Consider the following 6000-nt stretch of genomic DNA (forward strand, 5'->3'; position numbering starts at 1 on the left):
ACATGACTTACCAGGCCCTTCAGTGGCCTTGCTTGCCTCCACACTTTCCTCTCTTTCGTCTCTGCCCTAACAGGCACTCTTTGGACGTTCCCGGGGCCCCACTATCTCTCATTTCAGGCCTTTGCTCAAGCTGACACCTCTGGAATGCCCTTTCCCATCTTCTTCATAGAGCTAACATTACAGGTCCTTGAAGTCAACTCAGGGACACCTCTAAAACTACATTTATGGCACTTCCTTCTCCTTTCAAGTGCTCATAAAATAGAGGGTGTCTATGTCATGATTCTTTTACATTATTTCATAATCATCTCTGGGTGTCTCTCACCCTCACAGACTGAGCTTTAGGATAAAATGTCCACTTTTGTATTTCTAGTTTCTAGCATAATGCTTGGTGCATAGTGGGCACGCCAGTGTTTGCTGACCAATGAATGAAGGAAGAATGTAGGCAGAGGCTCAAATATTCAAGTAAATGTAAAAGTCAAAATAGAGGCTGTTTGCATTAGGCTTCAAAAATGAATTGTCTAGACTTGTACTCTCTTACACAATAGCTTCTAGCTACTGGTATGTGGCTAGTCCAAACCGAGACATACTTTAGGTGTAAAACACCCACTGGATTTCAAAGACAGTACAAAAAAGAGAATGCAGAATACCTCATTAATAATTTTGATATTGATTACTTTTCCTTTTTAAGTCTGAATAATATTCCATTTTATGTACCACATTTTGCTTATCCATTTATCCGTCCATGGACCCTTGAGTGGCTTCTATGTTTTAGCTATTGTGAATAATTCTGCTATAAACATGGGTGTACCAATATCTTTCTGAAACCCTTTTAATTCTTTTGGCATATACCCAGAAGTGGAATTGCTGGATTGTATGGTAATTCTGTGTTTAATTTTTGAGTTGCTATATTGCTCCACAGTGGCTGTACCAGTACTTCTTGCTTTCTATTTTGATTTTTTGACAGTAGTCGTCCTAATGGTTGTAAGGTAGTATCTCACTGTGGTTTTGATTTGCATTTACCTGTTGATTAATGATGTTGAACGTCTTTTCATGTGCTTTTTGGCCATACCTATATCTTCTTTGGAGAAATGTCTGTTGAAATCCTTTGCCTATTTTTGAATTGGGGCTTTTTGTTGTTGTTGTTGAGTTTTAGGTGTTCTCTGTGTACTCTGGATATTATCCCTTATCAGATACATGATTTGCAAATATTTTCTCCAATTCTGTGGGTTGTTGGGCCCATTAATTTTTGCACAAGTCAAGGAAGCTCCCTTTGATAGGGAGTCTACTCATGAATTACTGTTAATAAATGTATATTAGTTACATAAAAACCTAGTTAGAATGCTTAGGAATAGGATGTTCTGGTTAACAAGTACTCAGGTTAACTGGAAATTAAGCAAAATCCCCTTTACGGTTTGACTATGAAACAATCTTTCTAAAATGTGAGTCCCCATTTCTTGCTTAACGAATAGAGCCTAAGGAACACAAATAATTTTACTTATTAAGGAGCTCAGTAAGCACCAGAGTCCTAACAAAGAGAATTTTATTATATTTGTACAGTACAGCTACTGAGATCATCTGGTCTTCACAACCAGTCTGAGGGGTGGCAATACAGAGAACTATTAATCTGTGTTGTTTTTAGTAAATGGGGTCATTCAGACAGAGAGAGCTTGAGAGACTTGCCTGATCAGCGTCTTATTCTGGTGAATAGAGAAGCCCAGATATGGCTCCCGTTTTCTGGATCTTTCCATCACTTGAATCTGCTCCCTTGATTATTGTGTGAAACACCATATCTCGTGGTTAGGTTCTAGAGATACGAAGTGCAAGCTTTAGAATAGGGTTTCTTGGGCTTCCCTGGTGGTGCAGTGGTTTAGAATCCGCCTGCCAATGCAGGGGATACGGGTTTGAGCCCTGGTCTGGGAAGATCCCACATGCCGCGGAGCAACTAGGCCCGTGAGCCACAACTACTGAGCCCACGTGCCACAACTACTGAGCCCGCGTGCCACAACTACTGAGCCCGTGTGCCACAGCTACTCAAGCCCGCGTGCCCAGAGCCCGTGCTCCACAACAAGAGAAGCCGCCGCAATGAGAAGCCCACGCGCAGCGATGAAGAGTAGCCCGCGCTTGCCACAACTAGAGAAAGCCCGCGTGCAGCAACAGAGACCCAGCTCAGCCAAAAAAATAAAATAAATAAATTTATTTTTAAAAAAAGAAAAAAAAAAAGAATTGGGTTTCTTTAAGTGTGGTCTGAGACCATCCACATCAGATTGCTGGCTAAAATGCAGATTCCAGGACCCCACCACATCCCACTGAATCAGAATCTCCCCAGGTGAGGCCCAGGAGTCAGCTTTTTAACAGGTCTCCAAGTTATGATTACAAGTGCTAACATTTAGGAGATTGGACTGAATGTGTATTGACTCTGAAACATCTCTAAGAATATTCTTTGTTTTTAAATGAAGCCCTAATAAGAGATTCTTTTCCCTTGCAAAGTGCAGCTTTTGCCTAAAAGCCCAGTTTATCTGGAAAACCATAATAAGCTAACTTCCAGATAATCAAGACTTTGTTGTCTTATCACCTTGTGTATCTTAAAAACAGTAAGCAGTTTTTGAAGTCTCCAGGACAAGACTTTAACTCCATTCTAGGGGAGCTGGCTTTCTTATGCTCGTGGTCAGAGTCATTCATTCATTTGTTCCCTCAACCTCTCACTGGTGATGCTTTATAACTCAAACAGCAGCAACAATAAGGGTGTTTATTCTCTCATATAGCCAGAAGTCTGAGTGTAGTTTGACCCAGAGTTAGTTAAGTCATTAGCTCAATGACTTTTTTTTTTTTAATTTATTTTTGGCTGCGTTGGGTCTTCATTGCTGCACGAGGGCTTTTCTCTAGTTGCGGCCAGCGGGGGCTACTCTTTGTTGCAGTGTGTAGGCTTCTCATTGTGGTGGCTTCTCTTGTTGCAGAGCACAGGCTCTAGGCATGTGGGCTTCAGTAGTTGTGGCTCACGGGCTCAGTAGTTGTGGCGCACGGGCTTAGTTGCTCCACAGCATGTGGGATCTTCCTGGACCAGGGCTGGAACCCGTGTCCCCTGCATTGGCAGGCAGATCTTGACCACTGCGCCACCAGGGAAGCCCCTCAATGACTTCTTGAAAGACCCAGTTCTTCCTGTCTTCTGCTTATTCTGTCTTTCCCGGGTCAGCTTCCCTGATAATGGCCAGAGTGGCCACGGTTCCAGGGGCTCCATCAGATACAGCAACATCCTGAAGAAGGGGAATCAATTTTAAATGGAAATTAACTGTGTCTGCATTCTTCAGTGATTATTGATGTGCAGGAATCGTGCAAGGTACTGGGGATACAGTAGTGAACAAGACACAATCATTGTCCTGACAGATCATTGTGGGGGATCTGGACAAATGAATAGGCAATTATGAATCAATGTGTTAAGTACTATGATAAGGAATTATAGGGTACTATGGAAGCACATGAAGAGTTGTATACATTTTATATATATATATATGTCTATAAAGTTGACCCTTGAACAACATGGGTTTGAACTGCATGAGTCCACTTACGTGTGGACTTCTTTCACTAGATACATACTACAGTATCACCTGATTCCCAGGGGGTTGAATCTGTGGATGCAGAACTGCACACATGGAGGGCCAACTATAAAGTGATAGGTTGGGGACAGAGTAGGAGAAAAGATGAGTGCTATGGACTGCATGTTTGTGTCCCCTCGGATTCATAAGTTGAAACCCTAATACCCAGTGTGATGGTATTAGGAGATGAGGGCTTTGGGAGGTAATTGGGGTTAGATGAGGTCATGAGGGAAGAGCTAATCATGGTGCGATTAGTGCCCCTATAAGGAGGTGATAGGACCAGAGCTCTTTCTCTCTGCCATGTGAGGGTGCAGTGAGAAGACAGCCACCTGTGGACCAAGAGGAAGGCCCTCACCAAGCACCCTACCATGTTGGCACCCTGATCTCAGACTTCCAGCCTCCAGAACTGTGAGAAATAAATGTCTGTTGTTTAAGCTCCCCACTCTACAATATTCTGTTATACTGACTGAGAGAGTGAGTCTATGGTCGTTGGGTCTGGGGCAAAGAAATGATAACTGGACATCATTGGGGTAAGTAGTGGACAAGCCATCGGAGTCCATTTTCTGATCCTTTGTCTTTAGGGCACTGTTGTCTTCTTTCCAAGACGTTAATGAATCAGTCTAGCAAATTAGCCCTTACTAATTTGTTGTGGCTATTTTAAAGGCATGGCTGTTTTAGAAGGAGCAATATTTTTAAAAAGCAGATTAATAATACTATAACTTATTATATTTTGTGTAAAAATAGCTTTTTTCCTTTTGAAATGTGGGGTATATTCTTCTAAACAATTCAAACTACACAAAAAAAAGCCAGAAAAGAAAGTAAAAAAATCACCTCAAATGATTCATCATCCAGAGACAACTAAAGTTCCCATATTCGTGAACATCCTCCTAGACATACCTCTGGGCCCATGTACATATATGTACATAATTTCCCCAACAAGATCAACTCAACATGAGCTTTACAGTTTGCTTTATAAAAACTGAACCATAGGCTATAGGCATTTTATTTTATTTTTGCATTACGTGGGCCTCTCACTGTTGTGGCCTCTCCCGTTGCGGAGCACAGGCTCTGGACGCACAGGCTCAGCGGCCATGGCTCACGGGCCCAGCCACTCCACGGCATGTGGGATCTTCCCGGACCGGGGCACGAACCCGTGTCCCCTGCATAGGCAGGCGGACTCTCAACCACTGCGCCACCAGGGAAGCCCGGCTATAGGCATTTTTAATGGTTTCCTTGTATTCCAGTGTGTGTTTGTATGTGTGCGTACGGGGGTATATGTGTGTGGCTTAATTTATTCAATCAGTCCTCTATTGAAGGACATTTATTTTCAGAGTTTTGTTATGATGGGCAAAGTTCGTTATGTTTTTGAACACAGTACACAAGTTGCACAGTAGAGGAACATAGGGTAGTAAAGCAAGGGACTTCATGAGGTCCAGTGCCTCTTACTCAAAATGTGGTCCTTGGACTGGCAGCACCTGATTCACCCGGGAACTTGGTAGAAATGCAGAATCTTAGCTCCACCCCAGACCTACAGAATTAGAATCTTCATTTTAACAAGATCTTATCTGGGGGAGAAGGGACAGTTTGCCTGGGAAACCTGAAAAGTGAACAGGCATCATCCGGGCAACGACTGGGGGTGAGACTTGGTCAAGATGGAGGAAATAGCCTCCTGGAAGGAAGGCTCTGGGCCTGGGAGGACCCACAGGAAGAAGGCCTGTGTGGCTGGAGCTTAAGGAACAAGGAGAAGAGTGGAGGAGACAGGCAGGAGCTAGGCCACAGTAATGATTCTGGACTTCATTTGGGGGCCAGAAAAAACATTAAAAATTTCAGAGTAATACAGTCAGATTATTATTTTAACAAGCAACCTGGATCAACAAGGATATTTCCAGGTTTTATGGTGTCTAAGCTTGTTTGTTTGTTTTGGCTGTGCCACGCAGCTCTCAAGATCTTAACTCCCCGACCAGGGCCGAACCCACCCCCTCTGCAGTGAATGCGTGGAGTCCTAACCACTGGACCACCAAGGTATTCCCAGAGTCTAAGTTTTATACAATTCAGGATGCTCTTTTTAAGGAAAAGACCACAAAATTATGAAGCATCATTGTGGTTACTTATTTAGAATGAGAAAAAATCACAAATTATACATTTTAAGAAGATGACAGGTACCACAAATATCACAAAATCTAGAAAAATAAAATTTTTATTAAACTGCTGGATATACCTGTCTAATACTTTTTTCTTATATTTTTGGGCCTCAATTCTCTTTTATCATTTCTTCATGTGAAAACAATTTTATAATATCATTTTTTTTTTTAATTTATTTATTTACTTAATTATACTTTTTATTTTTGGCTGTGTTGGGTCTTCGTTGCTGTGCACGGGCTTTCTCCAGTTGCGGTGAGCGGGGGCTGCT

The sequence above is a fragment of the Phocoena phocoena genome, chromosome 1 (genome assembly GCF_963924675.1).
Source record: "Phocoena phocoena chromosome 1, mPhoPho1.1, whole genome shotgun sequence".
Lineage (NCBI taxonomy): Eukaryota > Metazoa > Chordata > Mammalia > Artiodactyla > Phocoenidae > Phocoena > Phocoena phocoena.